Source organism: Chlorocebus sabaeus, chromosome 14 (assembly GCF_047675955.1).
Source record: "Chlorocebus sabaeus isolate Y175 chromosome 14, mChlSab1.0.hap1, whole genome shotgun sequence".
Taxonomy (NCBI): domain Eukaryota; kingdom Metazoa; phylum Chordata; class Mammalia; order Primates; family Cercopithecidae; genus Chlorocebus; species Chlorocebus sabaeus.
Window position 1 is genome coordinate 7,720,439 of NC_132917.1, and position 19,934 is coordinate 7,740,372.

Below are 19,934 nucleotides of genomic sequence, written 5' to 3' on the forward strand. Positions count from 1 at the left end.
TGGAGAGAATACAACAAAGGAATAATCCTGCAATGGATAAATACAACAAGCACAAGAGTTACAGTCTCTGGACTCAGTCTGTAGGTGAAGAGTATGTTAATGTAGGAGGCTGCATTGGTGATCCAGGCTGGCTCTTCCAAAGTCCACTTGTAAAGAGATTGGATTCCAAAACCTGAAAGACATTAGAGTCTCCTAAAGCTTTGCTCTGCCTGAGACTTGCATTCCCCTATGAACTCAGAATTTAGTGAATTTAAATCCACATGGACTTTGGGAGGCTTTGAGCTAGGGTGAAACATGGGCTGTCATTGTGAAGGCTTTTTGCAGAATATTAATTTATCCTGAACTGCAGATGCATGCACATTCAAGAGGCCTAACTTGTCTATCTCATCCAGTTAGCCACCAAAGGGTACGGGAGTTCACATAAGTCAGTCTCCCATCTCTATGTAGATACGTCCCAAACCACCCAAGGCTGAATGTAATTAAAAGTCAGTTGGCAGTGAAAGATAGGACTAAATCCTCTGTCCTGGAGCCTTTTCCGTGTTCTTTCAGAACATCATGGCTATGCTGCAATCACCTTATTTAACTCTTAAGTGGTAAGCAAGTGTCCTTAAAACAGGCCCAATCTGGGTCCACACCCTTCCCCAACACTTCCTTCCAGGATAACTGTATTCCCATCTCTCCAAATCTACTGTCTTTATTTCTTCTTAGTCCTTCCCCAGATTTACTCTTTACCTGATACAAGCAGGAAAATTTATAAAAATGGTATTTTCCAAAATATGTATCTGTCTAATTAAAAATGTGGTATTAAGCTCGGTTTGGTATAAATACTGGTGGAGTTCCAACTCTGTGTCCGACACTAGAAGAATATGAAGAATGACAAGGCATAGCCACTGCATGAAACCTAAAGACATTAAACCAAACATACAGAAACAACTGCAATGTAAATAAGAAATCTAAAGGTTTTATGGGAAAGAACTCATACATTTAGGCCTGTGTTCCCCAAGGCATGGTCCATGTACCTTCTGCATCAGAATCATCTGAATGCTTTTAAAATGGACGTTTTGAGAGTCTACTCCAGACCCGTGGAATCAGAATTTCTACAGGCAGGACTTGGAAATCTTCATTTTAATCAACACCCACAAAACCAAACATTTTGTTCTCTGAAAGACTCAAGAGAGTCAGAGATCTCTTTGGAGGCAGTAGAATTAAAGATGATTATGATTTCAAAAATAAGAAATGCAAGAAAGGCATTTTGTGCAGAAGGAGCAGTAAGGCAAAGACACTGAAAGAAGCCTTTGGGAAGCATCCTGGGAAGAAATACACTTTGGCTGGAAGATACTGTACGTGAAGACAAGCCGGACAAGATGAGCTGGAATGTGACCTTGGGTCTTCTGCCCTAACTAAGGCTATTATTTGTTTGAAGACTGCTAAAGGGCAGACTGTACTTTTGTTAAGTTTGGTTACGCCTCTAATCTCATGATGATATTTAATTTCTTTTTCACTTCAGTTGGTTTCTTAGCATGATATTATGGTATAGTGAAAACAACTTGAGTTTTTTGTTTCTGATCTTGTTTTACTTAAACTAGCATTGATTTAAATTCTGGCCCCATCACATGTTTGCTCTATGATCTCATGACAAGTCACCTATCACCTCAGAGCCTCAGTTTGTGCACCAACAAGATGGACATAATAACAACCAGTTGTCCTCAGTGATTAGCAGTAATGCACAGTAGCGACCTGGGATATAACCGGCACTCAATAAAGGGAAGCCATCATTGAAGAATTATTGAACTTTTAGGACATTGGGAAACAAGTTTGCTTTATCCTGACCTCTCCTTGGATCTAGCAAATCACCTTATGATTTTAATCTTTAGATTCAGCTGTCTACCTGGTGTATTTACGATCTCACTGAATTTCAACTTCTGAAGCTCTTTTAAAGGCATGTCAGCCAGGGACAGCATTGAGTCCTTGTGTTAGGATGGCATGGTGCCAAGGCAAATGTTTAGGTTTGGCTGAGGGTTTGACAAGTTGCATTCAATGAACGTTCTATGTTTTAAAGAAAATGAAAACCCAGGAGCTTTTTTGGGAACAGAGGGGTTGGCTTCTCAGCTGGTGGATAATAACCACACAGGTGCACTGCCTCCCAGTGACGCGGGGTGAACATTTGACCCACAGAGCCTGGTGAAGCCATCCCTGGGAAAGCCTGAAGCAACTGCAGCTCTGAGTGTGTGCAGCTCTGTTTGACTTGGCTGCAGGCCTCACAAACCTGGCGGGGGGTATAGGCCAGAGGAAAACAGCCTTGACACTGACTCTGGTCGCTGCCATGCTCTGGGCCACCTGTGGGTTTCACGACCCACCTTCTCTTGCCCACAGCGTCCCAGCCAGTTAGTGTGTATTCCCAGAAAAGAAAGATCCCATTTCTCTCTTGCTCCAATGCTCAGTATCTGCCCGGGGTGGACGCCTAAAGGCACTCACCTGTGTACACCTCTGAGCGCAGGCGCTGGGCCAGCTGCACCATCAGAAGTCTTTGTTGATTCTGAGTCTCTCTCCTATTTCCAAGCATCAATAAATACACAAGTTCTATTGCAATGGGGAATAAACTAATGTTCAGTAAGCACCTGCCTCCAGCCAGGTGCTTTCACAAGCAGTACTTTGTTTAATCTTCTAAGCAACTGTGTAAGAAAGGCGTTAATATATTTATTTGCTAAAGACGGTGAGGTTTCGAAGTCTTAAGTAACTTGAAAATGAGACACCAGACGAGAAAAGATTTGGACTCAGCATTCTGACCCCAAGTTCGTGATCTTTGCCTTCACTATGCTGTCTCAGTATGTTCTAGAAAGAGCAGTGGGTCGGGGGAGGAGCAATCTGGATTCCAGCCCAGCTCCCTCTGTTTCAATGTCTCTGACCCTATGTGTAAATGGAGGGTATGGACAAGCTCTCTCTAGGGCTCTTCCAATTTTAATGTATATTTGGGGCTTGCATATCAACCCCTGGGACCAAATATGGGCATTGGGTATCCTTTGCTTCCGTTAGTCCCTGCCACAAAAACTCCGTGTGTGTTCTGAGAGACCAGTGGAGCAATAGTCTAAATGGCATTGCACTGCGGGCTCCATAGTTAGGGAGGACTTTAAGATATGGCAGGCTCTTTTCAGCCCCAACACAGACAGCACAGCCTCTAATAAAGGTTGTTTGCACAACAGGAAGAAGCAGCAACACTCCTGGGCCTCCAAAGACAAGAACAAGGGCAGATACTTGACGGACTTCAGAGTGGGCCAGGCCCTGTTGTGGGCTTTTTGTGTCTATTGGCCGCTTTCACCTTTACAGCCACATCAGGAGAGAAAGGAGTTGGTTTTCCCATTTTGCACATACATGGAAAAACTGAGGCACAGACAGTTCCGACACACAGCTCACACGGGAGCTGCCGGGCGTTGCACCCCGTTAGTTGCTCTAACCACGACATTATATGTGGAATTTTGACAAAGGCAAGCATGTGAAGACTGCCCATTCAGAAACTTGCTCTATATTTTGAAAAAGGAATACAATGAATGGTGATTGTGCAGCCATGGCTCGGTGGCCGCCCCACCTGTGTCATTTCGTTTAATTCTCACAGCAGCACTTCATTTAGTTGGCATCTTGGCGAAACCATATCTGAGAAGTTGGAAAAGATCTGTTTTTTGGGGAGCAGAGGTTTTATTGCTGTGGACTTTCTGAACACACATCCTGTGCTCTTCCAGCCACCAGGCTGCTTGAACGGGCCAGTATCACTGGGTCACCCTCTCTTTCCGTCCAGTGACAACCTTCCCTGTTTGCTTATGGGATTAGAAGGTAGGAACGGATTGATCTGTATCACAGTCTTCAGGACTCATTCTTATTTGGGGAGGAACCTCAATTACAGAATGGGGATAAAGGACGTTAGAAAGAATCCTACAGAGGGTAACATTTGTAACTATGGGTCTGCTTATTTCTCTGCATATCCCTGTCTCCATTAATCCACATAGATCTGAGTGCAGGAAACATATTTCATTTCTGCCCTCCAGACCCTAGTGTAGGTCACTGCACAAAGTCAATGGTCCCGTCTCCCTTCCTCCTGCTCTGTGAGCAGGTGCTGTGGCTCCCCAGGGTGCAGGTGAGAGGCTGCACGGGAAAGCGTGCACCACTGCCCTCTGGGAGCCGAGCATCTGCACTCTTACGTCTGAGACCCATCAGAACAGAGCTGATTGCCTTTGCCCAAAAGACCACTGGGAAAACTTCAGAGGTGAAGGATCAGTATAATTGGCTGTTTTAAAATGTATTAAGGTACCAAAAAAGGCGAATTAAGTCCGTTTCCGAGCATACATTCAGACGACATTTTGGTATGGATTTTATTTATGGAATCATTATCTTTTGACTTAACACAATCACAGCTTGTATTTTCAGGGTAACCGCTTCAGAGGGACAGAAAGACAGGGAAAGCAGTTTGGGGAGAAGGAGAAAGAGGAAGCAAGATGAAGAGGGAGAAAGAGAGAATGTTGAAAAATAGGAACTCACTTCACAGTATTCCTGACTTTCCTCCCCAGGTGCAGAAGAAGGCACACATGCCTGGTGTTTATACCTCTTTTTAGACATGGTTTTTTAACTTTGTAGCCTCATTCCATGTAATCACATGTGTCTCTAACCTCTACTTACTTACCAAAATGCATGAGAATCTGTTCAAAGAAGTACACTTTAATCTCATTTGAAGATTAGGCAATTGCCAAATTGTTTCAACCTGGTAGAGAAGGACAGCCAGATTTTCTGGGCTGTTTGGACCCCCTTAAAATTATATACCAAGTTTAATCAGAAATCATTCACCTTCTTCTTAAATCATCGGGACATTTTTTGAAAACGGAACATGCCCAGCATTAGGGTTGAGGAAGCTCTTGTGTTGTTTGTTGATTTAAGGAAGCACAGCATGCTTTTGGAAGTTATTTGAAAACAGGTGCACAGGGAACTCGGCAGCTTCCATGCACCTTTTGGCTCTGTCCCAGGTCCTGTGTCAGCAAGGGCTGTGGCCTGCCCAACACGTGAGGAAGCTTCTGATTTTAGTGAAATACGGATGTTGAGACGAGTTTGGGGTAGGTGTTTCCTAGAATGCCAAGGACTATAATGAAATATCAGCTTACTTAAAAATGCATGATTTCATCCCATAGATATGGAAACCTAAGACAGCAAAAAAAGAGAAAGCTTAATGGTGTGTGTGTGTGTGTGTGTGTGTGTGTGTGTGTGCGCGCGCGTTTCCCCAGAAATAGACACATGATAGAAACAACATGTATGAAGCTGGGTTAAGGCTCTGTACCTAAAGGGTCACTGAGTTGGAAGGCATGTTATAGACTCTAATTCAGAGGCTTCTAGATGCCAGCCAGGAATTAATAACAAACACACTGCTTAGCAACAGCCTGGCTTGCTTCTTGAAAAGTCATATTCCTTGGTTCCATTTCAGATGGAGGAATTAGAATCTCTAAGAAGCTACTTGAGGATCAATGGGTTCTGAAGAGCTCCCCAGGTTCTTCTAATGCATAACATGGTTTAGATACTCTTTATTTAAATCTCTTACCTTATAAATGAAAACTGCGAGATGCTGAGACATTGGCAAAAGTCACTTAAGGCCGCCCATCTGGTGAGTAGGGAGCCCTCTTATGATCCAAGTCTCCCCATTCCCGTTGCAGCTTTCAGAAAGGCTAGAGAGGACACATGTGTGACGCTGGTTTGACTCAGGTTTCACTTTGAAACCCCCTTTTTTTTTAAAAAAAGGAATCTCTTCTCTTTTGGCAGGCTGCCTTCGCTTTCCCCACAAATAATTCTGTCTTTCAAACAAAGCTAAGCTTTTCCAAAGCTTAGAAAATCCATCCTAATCACAGTGTAGTTTCCCTCTTGTAAGTTCTATGAAAAGCTTAAGCCATTTTCTTCTTACTGGGCTGTGGAAAAGGGAAGTTGTCTCACACCTCCTAGTCATTGTGAAATAGCCAATGGAGTGGTTTTGTGGGCATTAATCCCTTCCATTTATTTCAGTTGTCTAAAAATGTAAAGAATGTTTATTATGACCTAGGGCAGGGGTTGACAAACTTGTTCGGGAAAGGGCAGGTGGTAAATATCTTGCTGGCCATGTGGTCTCTGTCACAACTACTCATTCCTGCCACTGACATGTGGCCAGGGACAGACAGCCTGTAAAAAAGTGAGTGTGACAACGTTGCAATAAAACTTTATGGACACAATCAGCTGATCTTTTGAGAGAACACAATCCAACTCACAATGGGGTCCCCGATTCCCCTTTTGCTGTTATCTACACACGACCCGAGGACACTCAGAAGCCCCAGCACCTTCCAACCCACTCCTTACCCACTCGAACCTACAATCTGGCTTGGGGATGGCATGGAGGAAACCCCAGCATGGGGTTTGCCAGAGGTCCTTACCCGAGGAGGTCCAGAAGTTTCAGTTCTGGATCTCAGTGAGGGAGAGCATAAGCAGGCTAGGCTGTCCAAATGGAAGAGTCCACAAACCGAGTGAGCGAGATGCCTGAACCTTAGACACGACCATAACACCCACAGATCAGGAACCTGCTCATCAGGTGAGGAAATGCAGACGCCCTGCGACTAGTTTGGAGGATGTTCTTATAGAGCTTGGTCCACTCACCTGTCAAAAGTCAACACTGACCTGTTAAAGGGGGTTGCTTCATACCTGACCACACCTTAATATGTTACCATGAAAGGGCTCTGTGACATTTCTTATGGATCAGAAGCAAAGAAAACAATATGTTTGACTGAGTTCCTAATTTTCCACTGTTTATAATATGGAATGAACATGATTATACATAGATTTCGAAAAACAATCCAACAATGTGTTTGATCGGTTTCCAAATTTTCTACTGTTTATAACATGTAATGAATATAATCTTACATAGATTTTGAAAAATAGTGTGACTGTTCCTTAGGATAAATTCCTAGAATCGAATTGGATTCAGAATGGGAGACATCCACATAGCAATAACCAGAAGCCGCAACCTCTGAAGGAAGCAAGGACTAGTTGAAAAACACGAGATGGCCGTGAAGGCATCCAGCAACCTACACAGCTTTGTCGTTTGCTTGGATCTGAAACAGAATGGCAGACGTTGGTTTGGAGATGGGGAAGCAGAGAATTAGAGGAGGAAGTCAGAATGAAAGTCTTTGAATATTTCACTGGGGATGGGTAGGATTCTCCAGGCAAGATAAGAAAATTGTTAGAACAAAGATAATTTAAAAAAAAAAAAAAAAAAGTTTAGAAAAAGAAAAAGAAACCTGCCAGAAAAATTAAGTTTCTCTTAATTTCTGATAATCTAGTGGTTTTGGACAGGGTTTTGGAGACCTGTACACATCAGAAAAAGGGGGATCTTGGCCAGCAACTGTTACAATGAATGGGTTCCATCACATCCTTATGGATCAGAAGCAAACAAAACAATATGTTTGATTGGTTTCCAAATTTTCCACTGTTTATAATATATAATGAATATGATTTTACATAGATTTTTGAAAAACTGTGACTGTTCCTTAGAACAAATTCCTAGAACATAATTGCTGATTCACATAGCATGAATATCCTAAAATACATATAATAGATATTGTCTATTCGCATTTTAAAGATTTTCAACAATTTATGCTCCAATAACAGTACCTGAGGAACTCTATTTTTTGATCCTTTACTCAAATCACTTATACCCAACATTTCTGAAATTTTGTTATTTTAAATTCCATAGAACAGAGGAAATTTCTTTTTGATTTGCTTTTTGTTTATTGACACTTCCAATTGTATGTATTGTATCTTTATATCTTTGATGACTTTTAATGGGTTGCTTAATTATTTCTTTTTTATTTTGTTGGTATTTTACATAGAAGGTAAATAAATCATCCTCTTGCAAATATAACCTCCTTTTGTCTTTGACATTAAACTTCATTTTATGCGTTTTTTGCCATTCAGATTTTCTTCACATTTGTATGTACTCAAATGTCTCACTTTTTTTTTTTTTTTTACTTTGTGGCTTTTTAGTTTTGATTTATACTGAGAAAGACTTTACCATTCCTAATTATTTATGCTTTAAATCATATTTTTATTCCCTTTATAATCCATTAATCATTTATTTTGATCTAAGAACTGAGACAGCAATCCAGTTGTCCTGACAATTTTCTCATGATTATAACATCTATTTTTACACACCGACAATGAATATCAGTCAGGGTTCCATCAGTAAAACAGAACCGGTGGCACACAGACACTGAGGTCTATTGCAGGAATTGACTTATGCCATTCCAAAATCCATAAAGCTGGCCATCTGGAGTGGCAGGCCAGAACTCTTAGGCACCAGCTAGAGCTGATCCACTGGCTGAATTTCTTCGGAGGAGGAGTTTCTACTCTGCTCTTCAGATCTCTCAAATGATTGAATCAGATCCACCCACATTAATCTCCCTAATGAGTGTCAATTGATTGTGGACTTCAATCACACCTACAAGATCCCTTAACAGTAACACCTGGATGAAGGTTGCACTAACTAGGAACTGTAGCCTAGACAGGTTGACACATAAAATTGCCCTTCACACTTACCTGTGCTACTTTCTAATGGACTGCCATTTGTTATGATTCTTATTTACTATCTTTGCAATAACGTTTACAAGTAAGATATTCTATTTTGTTTTGTGTTTATTTTTGCATTTTATGCTGGGTTAACTTTTAAAAACAAACAGAAAGAACTTGAATAAAAATAAAATCATCTCTAAATTGGAAAGTTTTAAAACTTGGTTTGGTCTTTGTAGGAGTCTGGGTCTAATCAAAGATAAATCCATGCAACAGGTTAAACAGGGAAGTTTAATACAAAGAATTACTAACTACTACAAAAGAGTAACTGATGTAAGGAAACTCTTCAGTACCCTAGAACCAAGAGAGTGTTCCCAAGTAAGGAAAAAGTTGGAAGGGAGGCAAACTTTGTTGGAGAAGATACAGTTTAATTCCCTGGGTGGAGGAGAAGTTCATAGTTTAGGCAGGCCCAAGTTGGCCAGCAGTCTCTGGGAAAGCAGGAGGCCTCCCTCTGAGTGCAGGATGTGGGTCCGGGGAAGAGACTGTCCTAGGGCAGGTGAGAGGGTGCACAGAGGGAATGAGTGAGAAGCGGGTGGGGGCCAAACTTGGACAACTGCATCGGGAGTGGGAGGGAAGAGGCATGGGGTGGGGAGGTGCTGGGCAAGGGACAACTGCTCTTTGTGACTATCTGGACACAGGTGCAGCAAACAGTCTGCACAACACAGGATTTTGCTGAGATTGTCCAGGCAGCATGGGGCAAATGTTAGTCAGTGCCTGCGGGTCATTGCCTTCCAGGCTGGGGATGTGCATAGGAGTGTGTTCAAGCTGGAGGCTGGGGCAGGCTCCCTGGGTGTCCTCACACCCCCAGACCAAAGGCCCCCCCCATACTCAGGGAATCACAGAAGCCCAGCTGCCTTGCATGGTCCCTGCAGTGTCTCTATTGCCTAACACCCCTGCTCACTTTAAAAGGAAAGGAATCCCGCTGCGGGTCTAGTAGGTGCCTTTGGATCTAAGAGGCAATAAATGGATGACTGACACAGCCACATTTTGGAGAGTCTGTGTTAGTTTTCTCCATAAATATTTTTCTGCCTAGGTTTCCTTTCTCTGCATAAATCAATTTTGTGATAACCTAGAAATTTATTAACTTTATATGATCTTCAATTTGTCTATGTAGCTATTGTTTTATTAATATAATTAATAACATACATTTTATTAATATAATTATTAATAATTATTGCATAATATCATGTTATAATTCAATTAATTTTTGCTGAGGCTACTTGCTCATAAATTACCTTTTCACTGGGGGCCACAGCCCACCTGCCACCCTACTCAGTGCTCTGGCCTCCTCTGTCCATCCTGCTCTCTACCTCCAGGCTCAGGTCTTTCAAGCTGTTGTCTGCTCTGCTGGGAATTCACTGCCTATCTATGTGACATGATTTGGCTCTGTCCCCATCCAAATCTCATCTTGAATTGTAATCTCCATAATCCCCACATGTCCAGGGAGGTACCAGGCGAGAGATGATTAGATCATGGTGGTGGTTTCCCTCGTGCTGTTCTTGTGATAATGAGTGAATTCTCGTGAGAGTTGATGGTTTTATAAGGCAGTTTTCCCTGCTCTTGCTTGCTCTCTCTCACCTGCCACCATGCAAGATGTGCCTGTTCCCCTTCAGCCATGATTGTAAGTTTCCTGAGGCCTCCCCAGCCATTCGGACTGTGAATCAATTAAATCTCCTTTCTTTATAAATTACCCAGTCTTGGGTATGTCTTTATAGCTGTGTGAAAATGAATGAATACAGTAGATTTGTACCAGGAGTGGGGCATTGCTATAAAGATACCCAAAAATGGGGAAGCTACTTTGGAACTGGGTAACAGGCAGAGGTTGGAACATTTTGGAGGGCTCAGAAGAAGGCAGGAAGGTGTGGGAAAGTTTGCAACTTCCTAGAAATTTATGGAATGGTTATGACCAAAATCCTGATAGTGAAATAGACAATGAAATCCAGGCTGAGGTGGTCTCAAATGGAGAAGTGGAACTTCTTGGAAACCAGAGCAAAGGTCACTTTTGCTATGCTTTAGCAAAGATACTGGTGGCATTTTGCCCCAGCCCTAGAGATCTGTGAAACTTTGAACTTGAAAGAGATGATTTAGTGTATTTGGCAGAAGAGATTTCTAAGCAACAAAGCATTCAAGAGATGAAAAAGCATAAAAATTTGAAAAATTTGCAGCCTGACCATGTGATAAAAAAGAAAACCCCATTTTTTCTCTAGGGAGAAATTCAAGCCTGCTGCAGAAATTAACATAAATAATGAGAAGCCAAATGTTAATTGCCAATACAATGGGGAAAATGTCTCCAGGGCATGTCAGAGACCTTTGTGGCAGCCCCTCCTATCACAGGCTCAGAGGCCTAGAAGAAAAAAATTGTTTCCTTGGCTGGGTCCAAGTCCCCTGTGGCTCTGTGCAATCTTGGGACTTGGTGCCCTGCATCCCAACTGCCAGGGTTGGCCAAGGTACAGCTTGGGCTGTAGCTTCAGAGGGTGCAAGCCCCAAACTTTGGAGGCTTCCATGTGGTGTTGGGCCTGCAGGTGTGCAGAAGACAAGAATTAAGGTTTGGGAACCTCTGCCTAGATTTCAGAGGATGTATGGAAATACTTGGATGTCCAGGGAGAAGTCTGCTGTATGGGCTAAGCTCTCATGGAGAACCTCTGCTAGTGTAGTGTGGAAGGGAAATGTCAGAGACCTCTCACACTGTCACTACTGGGGCACTGCCTAGTGGAGCTGTGAGAAGAGGTCTGCTGTCCTCCAGACCCCAGAATGGTAGAATCACTGACAGCTTGCACAGTGTGCCTAGAAAAGCTGCAGACACTCAACACCAGCTTGTGAAAGCAGCCAGGAGGGTAGCTGTACCCTGCAAAACCAGAGGAGTGGAACTGCCAAGGCTGTGGCAGCTTATCCTTTGTGTCAATGTGACCTTGATGTGAGACTCAGAGTCAGAGGAGATTATTTGGAGTTTTAAGATTTGATGACTGCCCCACTGGATTTTGCATTTGCATGGGGCCTGTAGCCAATTTATCCCACTTGGAGTGGAAGCATTTATCCAATGTCTGTACCCTCATTGTATCTTGGAAGTAACTAACTTGCTTTTGATTTTACAGGCTCATAGGTGGAAGGGACTTGCCTTGCCTCAGATAAGACTTTGGACTTGGACTTTTGACTTAATGCTGGAATGAGTTAAGACTTTGGAGGACTGTTGGGAAGGCATAATTCTGTTGTGAAATGTGAGGATATGAGATTTGGGAGGGGCTTGAGAGGAACGATATGGTTTGGCTCTGTGTCCCCACCCAAATCTCATCTCAAATTGTAATCCCCATAATCTCCACGTGTGGAGGGTGGGAAGTGACTGGATCATGGGAGTGGATTCTCCAATGCTGTTCTAGTGATAGTGAGTGAGTTCTCATGAGATTTGATGGCTTTATAAGGCAGTTTTCCCTGCTCTTGCTTGCTCTCTTTCACCAACTGCCATGTAAGATGTGCCTCTTCCCCTTTCACCATGATTGCAAGTTTCCTGAGGCCTCCCCAGCCATGTGAATCTGTGTCAATTAAACCTCTTTTATTTGTAAATTACACACTCTCGGAACTATCTTTATAGCAGTGTGAAAATGGACTAATACACTATGTCTGCATAGTTCTCTATTTCTTGCAGGTCTCTTCTCAATGGCCACCTTGTCAGAGGGAATGTGACCACCTAACTGGATCAAATATCATCCCCATTATGTTCTCTCCCTTCCTCTGTCTTACTTTAATCCTCAGCACTATTTGCTCTCTGACATATTACATGTATGTTGTCTGTTTGTTTATCTCATCTACCTCTGTTACTAGGACAAAAGTGAGACAAAGTGAGGACTCTGCTCCTGTTTACTGCTGTACCCTCAGTGCCTGGAACTATGACTGGCACATGGGAGAGATACAATACATTTTTGTGGTTGAATAAATTTCACCTGCTCTTGGATCTATTGGGAGAACGGAGTGGATAAAAGCCATTTGGCAATATTCTATGTAATTAATTCTCTGGGGAAATTCATGAAACATTGCAGGAATAAAGGTGGTCCATGAGACGTGGCCCTAATTGTTGTGCTGATGGTTGGAGAGGAGCTCCAGGAAGCCTGATGTTGCTTAGTGCCAGGTGTTCTTAGAAGTTAGCAACTCTTTACATACACAGTGGGGCGTTGTGTCTATGTACCAACCTGGTCAGACCTCACAGCCTCTGAGCTCCTGGGTTCCCACCGTCATTTCCCTGACTGCTGCCTCTCAAGCTGTCAGAACACTCCCTTGCCTCTGTGTTTTTCCCTGGCCCCTCACTCACATTCACCCCCAGTAGCTACAACTTAGCCCTTCTCTAAAAATACCTGTGGGACCATCCTATGGTCTGAACGTTTGTGTCTTCCCCAGATTCATATGTTGGATATATTGAATACCCGATATGATGGTATTCTGAGCTCGGCCCTATGGGAAGAAATGAGGCCATGAGGCTGGAGCCCTCATGATTGGGATTGATGCCTTTGCCAAATAGGGAACTCCCTCACCCTAAGAAGGCAGCAGTCAGCAACAGGGAAGAGAGCTCTCTCCAGAACCTGACCATGCTGGTACCCTGATCACAAACTTCCAGCCTCCAAAACCATGAGAAATAAATTTCCACCATCTAGAAGTAACCCTGTTTATGGTATTTTGTTATAGCGCCCTGAACAGACGAAGACAGGCCACAGAAAATAAAAGCACGAACGCTATTCTTGTGTGTCCTCTGTATTAGGAGAATCTCCATGGTCAGTGCTGCATGGTCTCCTCTCTGATTCATTCCCTGACCTTTTCAGCCTATGAAGCTTGGGAATATGTGTGGAGCAAGGCCTCCTGGTGAGTGACAAATGCAGAACAGGAGTCTGGTGGGCTGTGAGCAGCCCAACAACTTCGAGAAAGCAGCATGCACTGGGGCATTTCTCCTGGTCTTCCCGCCCCAACCACCCAAGGCTGCAACTAATTCGATTTTGGAAAATGCTCTTGTTTTACAGTCCAAAACATTCACAAAAGGCATAAAATTGACTTGATGGCTTCCCCACATCCCTCCCCTGCCGGGAGATTCCTCTTTAAAAACTTACATATGTTCCATCTTATTGTTTTACTTAAAACAAGGGAATTTGAACTTAGGATATTATAATTGACTTTAAAAGCTCAACTCAGAATTATTTTTATACACATATTAAACAATTTACTCGCTGAAAGGTCTTGACCGAAGTGGCCCAGAAGAACATTGATTTTTTTTTCCACTTCAATTTCCCTCTCATTAGAATATTTCTGTTTTCTTCTAAGCAAATTACATTCAGAAGAAAATTGCAACACTATTTTCAAAATCATATTAATCAAGCATACCTAGTTTTGCTGTCTTAATTTCCATCTTTTTAGATGCATTGTAAAGATGTGAGATGCTAGCCTCACAAAACTGGGCATTGGATAAAACTTGATTTGAATTAAGCATCCATAAGTTATCTCTAAGCAAACTGTAATACTATTAGGTTGGTGCAAAAGTAATTGTGGTTTTTGTCATTACGTTTTTTAGAAAACAAAACGGCAAAAACCGCAATTACTTTTGCACCAACCTAATAGAATCGTAGAGTTAGGCAATTTTAGAATTCAGAGAAGAATGCTATAAAGGATTTGTGAGCTCACCTAATTCAACTTTTCATTTTACTCAGACAAGATCAAACCTTTCTCGATCAGTAAAGGCCATGCATCCCCCACATTTCTATCCCTATGGGGATGAGTTTGAACTGCAGATGGAGAGTAGGGTCCCAGGCCTGAGTTGGGCATATGTGTACGGGCAGGGAGGAGGTGCGTGGGAGGTGGGGACAATTGGTCTGCACAGACAAGAGCCCAGTGTCATCCAGGATGCAGCTTGACTGACAGACAAGATGATAGATGGTGGCCATATCTGCCCGGGACTCCTGGGAAGCCTCTGCCTGTGGCGCTTGCAGTGAGTGACATTTGAGTGGAGAGTATTTAGCACCAGGATTCCAGAGTACCTGATGGCTCAGATCTCCACAGAAAGCCCACATTGAACACACACATACACACACACACACACACACACACACACACGTACGTGCACGCGTGCACATGCGCGCTCCTATTTTGCTCACTGTTTGCTCCCAGACATCCCCATAACCCTCTCCAGTGGGTGTTTTCTGGTCTTCTGCAAGGTGCTGAGAAGGAAGGGTGGTGACCTGGCCCAAGGAGATTCATTTACCCAGATGTCAATGAACACAGGACATATTCTGATTCCTTTGGCCAGAGGTAGGGATACTGTGGTCAGTAGACCCAGAGTGAGGAGCCAAAGGCAGTGTCAGGGTAGAAAAGGACCACAAGGGCCAGGCCACACAACATCAGGTCCATTTACCCAACCTAATGGCCAAGGGGTTGTGTGCTTAGTGGCCTCAAAACTTGTGGTCCTCCCTTACCCGTAGGATGACAACCACAAGAGCTGGGGATTGGAGACCCTCAGAACACACCTTGCACTGAGGCTGAATCAGTGGGAAATGCCCATCATGTCATTGCCAGTGCCCTTGAGGAAGCTGGAGTCTGCGCTGGCAATAAGGCCACCGCATCCAAGTGAAAGGACCGTCTGGTGTGTAGAGTGCTTCCAGAAAGGCTGACTCTAGAGAGGGCAGGTTTTATCAGCCAGTGCCCAGACAGCCAAAGCCACTGGCCTAAGGACACAGAGCTGATGAGTGGTGGCCTGGGCCCTACAGAAGCTAAAGGTGATGGGCAGGGGTGGGGGCCATTCATAAACTTGCAGGGCCCATAATGAGAATATATTAGGCTGGGCACAGTGGCTCACACCTGTAATCCCAACACTTTGAGAGGCTAAGGCGGGCACATTATTTGAGGTTGGGAGTTTGAGACCAGCCTGACCAACATGGTGAAACCCTGTCTCCACTAAAAATACAAATAAATAAATAAAATAAAATAAAATAAAATAAAATAAAATAAAATAAAATAAAATCAACCAGGCATGGTGGCTCATGCCTGTAATCCCAGTTACTCAGGAGGCTGAGGCAGGAGAATCGTTTGAACCCAGGAGGTGGAGGTTGTAGTGAGCTGAGATTGCACCACTGTGTTCCAGCCTGGGCGACACAGTGAGACTCCATCTCAAAAATAAAAAGAGAGAGAGAATATATTAATATAGAGGCCCATTTGACAAAAATAGTTGAAAGTTATAAAGCACACCAATAAATTGTTAACTCAAGTAGATTTGATCCACCAGTCTTAACAAATAAAACTTCATAATGTAGATGAAAAATTGCATGATTTTCATATAACTGAAATTCAGCAAAATATTAAAGATGACTGAATTTCATTTTTACATGTCTGGGTGTTTCATTGATAGGATGATGATATTTCAATAAGTAAAAAGATAAACACAGATAATTCACATAAATTTAAAAGATGTTTTACTCTCTAATGGTTGCCTCAGTTTCCCTCCCACAAACAGATGATGATACACGTTAGCTCACCCACTGACCGATGCTGACTATGTGAGAAGAGGTTGCACATCACTTAATGTTGTTGTTGCAGGTATTTACCATGTGATCAACATACCAATTTTCTTTAGACTTTGTTTATAGTACTTTTAGTCATGAAAAAGTTATTTCTAATTTTGAAAAGGGTGAATAATATGAAATACCAAAACAGCACAAAAATATAGAATCTAAAAGAGTACTGAAAGATAGGGAGTTTGACAAATATGACAATGGAATGAATGGAGGAATAAACAGGCCTATGGGTATAAGATGCTGTATTGTAAGAGTGGCAGATGTATGGTACATTCGATAAATGTTGGGACAAAGACCATTCAACTGCGAAAATCTTCAGAATGCTACCTCATGTTTATAAGTCATGGGGAGATTAAAGGGTTAATATCTGCAAGTAAAGATAATTTTGCTCATTCCTTTGCATTTTATATGCTTTTACTGCTTCTCTAATTGAAGCAGCTAGTGATTGTGTTAAACAACGCTGATAGCATTTCACTTTATGGGTTTTTAGCCAGTATTGTCTAGAATATTGTGTTCTAGTGTTTCCCCATTAAGAGATATCAATCATTATTTTAAGAAAATATCTATCTATTCCAATTTATCCATGTTAATAATAACTTACAAAGTTTAGGAAATGTATTTTTAGTGTCTATGGAAATTTCCTATAAAAGAGATTATTGGACCCTCAGGGCAGTGGTTCCCAATCTTTTTGGCATCAGGCGCTGGTTTTATGAAAGATAATTTTTCCATGGGTGATGGGAGGCTGGGGCGATGGTTTCGGGATGAAACTGTTCCACCTCAAATCATCAGGCATTAGATTCTCATAAGGAGTGTGTAACCGAGATCCCCCACCTGTGCAGTTCACGATAGGGTTTGTGCTCCAATGAGAATCGAATGCCGCCACTGACCTGACAGGAAGCAGAGCTCAGGTGGGGATGGATACCAGCTTGCCCAGCACTAACCTCTTGCTACGCGGCCTGGTTCCTAACAGGCCAGCGCCCAGCACTGGACCCCAGCTTGGGAGTTGGGGACCTCTGCTTTAGGGTATATTTACTTTTGAAGACTTTGAAATTTATTTCCAAAGATTCCTCCAGAATTCTAAATCAGTCTACATTCATGTCAAATGTTTCCAATGCTTTAGGTTTAGAAATAGCTAAATACTTTAGATGTCTGAAGTTTATTAGAAATAATATATTTTGATGGATATACTCTTCCCTTTGTCTGACTACACAACACCAAATAACTACCAAGTTTTCTGGGGATGTTTTTTCTTTAAACACAGTAAGATACAAATAAATGGGTATATGTATTTCTACTCCTTTGTACCAAACAGTTAAATGTATATTTGAAATATTTTTGTTTGTACCTATAGAATATCTTCATTATGTGTTTTTACAGCTGGATAGAATTCTGTGAACAGAGGCAATACAAATTATTCAAACACTACTATTGATGGGCATTTAGCTGGTTTTCAGTACCCTGCTGAAATGCAGCTGCAGATAATTCTGTAGGTACACCATTTCACATGCGTGGAAGAACTCGGTCAGAGAGCATGTGCATTCGACAGTCTGATGGCCATTGCTGGATTGCCCTCCAAAAAGGATTCAAAATGAACAATGCTTCCATCCAGGTATAACTGTGGTCGCTAACACACACACTTGTCCAAAATATGAGGAAAGTTTTGATATGCACTAACTTTGCTTGCAACAAATGGCACCTTCAGTGTAGGTTGTCATGTGACTCTTTATGACAGAAGTAGGACAACTTTTCTGTGCTCAAGAGACATTCCCATTCCCTCCCTTGTGCCCATCCTCCTCTCCTTGGCTCGTGTTCCTGTTGTTTTGTTAATCATTTTATTAAACATTTCTTGGGTTCTCTGTGCATTACAATGTAAGTCTTTTTGTAATAGGAAGTATAAATGCTTTTTAGTTTTCTTACTTTTTTAAAATTTTGTGTATATTGTCATTTTAGGCAGAAGTTATATTTCTAGCCTTTCTTACTTAGTTGAATTTGTTTTCTTGTAATGTTGATTAATTTTGAGCTTTATTTAAAAGGTTTTTTCAATACATAACTATAACGTTCTTGTGTTTCTTTCAGTATGTTTGTGATTTCACTTTCATATTTAAATATTGGATCATTTTGAAATTATACTGCTACAGAGTTTAAGGTATGGTTTGATCTTTAAATTTTCCCTTAAGATATATGTTGCTCGAGCAATATTTTAAAATTTCTAAGTATTTTTAAGTTATTATTTTAAGTAACTTTTATCTTTATTGCGTTGTGATTAGAAAATGTTATCTATATGATTATTCTCTGTGAAATGATTTGGAATTTATTTGTGGCCTCATATATGACCATTTGTCCTGAATACTGGAAAACCTTAATAGACCAGAGCACAGTTTGGTCTGTATAAATCATATTTACACAGTGCACATGGTGAAAGGCAGTGCACATGGTGAAATACAATGCACAGGATGAAATGCAGTCTGCATGATGAAAGGCAATGCACAGGATGAAAAGCAGTGCACAGGAAGGAATACAGTGCACAGAATGAAATGCAGTGTGCGTAATGGAAGGCAGTGCACAGAATGAAAGGCAGTGCACATGAGGAAATGTGGTGAACACGGTGAAATGCAGTGCACAGGATCAAAGGCAGTGCACATGATGAAAGGCAGTGAACGTGGGGAAATGTGGCAAACACGATGAAATGCAGTGCACAGGATGAAAGGCAGTGCACAGGATGAAACACAGTTCACAGAATGAAATGCAGTTCACAGGATGAAATGCAGTGAACAGGATGAAATGCAGTGTATGGGGGAAATGTGGTGAACACGATGAAATGCAGTGCACATGGTAAAAGGCAGTGCACATGGCACCTGGCTTCTTGGGTGACTCCTGACAGCGTGGATGATGAAATCTGAAAGTTCAACGAGCCGAGCTCCTGTAGGTGAACTTTGACCATTTGAAGCTAGGCAGACCAATTCTGCCTCTTTCTTCTCCTCTCAGGATGGTTCTGAGGTGTAATTTCTCCTTGAAAATCTCCTTGAGAAGTATCACGTGTCAAGTGAACACAACTGCCAAACACCTGAGAGACCAGCACCGCCTTCTTGCCTCCTGCAGTACTGAAAGCGTCCCTTTGTCTCACTGCTTTTTCCTCTCATTTTCACAGCCTGGGGCTTGAAATAATGTCAGCACTTTAATCCTTGTTTCAGGCTCATCTTTCAAGAAAACTCAGGCACAGGAAATAGTCTTACTTATTTTTTATCCATTTGATATATCGTGGCTGGTGAGATAAAAGAGAGGAATTAGTCTTTTATCCTAGTATGCTTCCATTTTGTGCTGTATCTCTTGTAATTTCTACTTTGTAAATGTTGCTGATATGATACTTTATGTATAGATTTTCAAAACCGCTCATATATTTACTCAGCAAGCATTTTTATTGAGCAATTGCAATGTGTCAGAAATTCACCAAGGATTTAGGATGTAGTGATTAAGAAAGTGGTTCTAATCCCTGACCCTAAGTGTCTAGATTCCAGTGTTTCTTCATTGTGGAGAGTATCATTTAAAAATAGAAGCTCATCAACTTTGGGTCATTTTATATTTTGTGCAATGAATTTCATCTTGCCTGACATTAAGATCATTACTACTGGTTATGTAATTCTTGCATTTACCATTATGCTATGCCCACTCGTTTAGTTTCAAGTTTCCTCAATCACTTTGCTTAGATGAGTCTTATTCCACATTATAGAGTTGGATTGTGTTATGTGTTTTCTGATGCTTTCTCAAAATTTTCTCTTATAA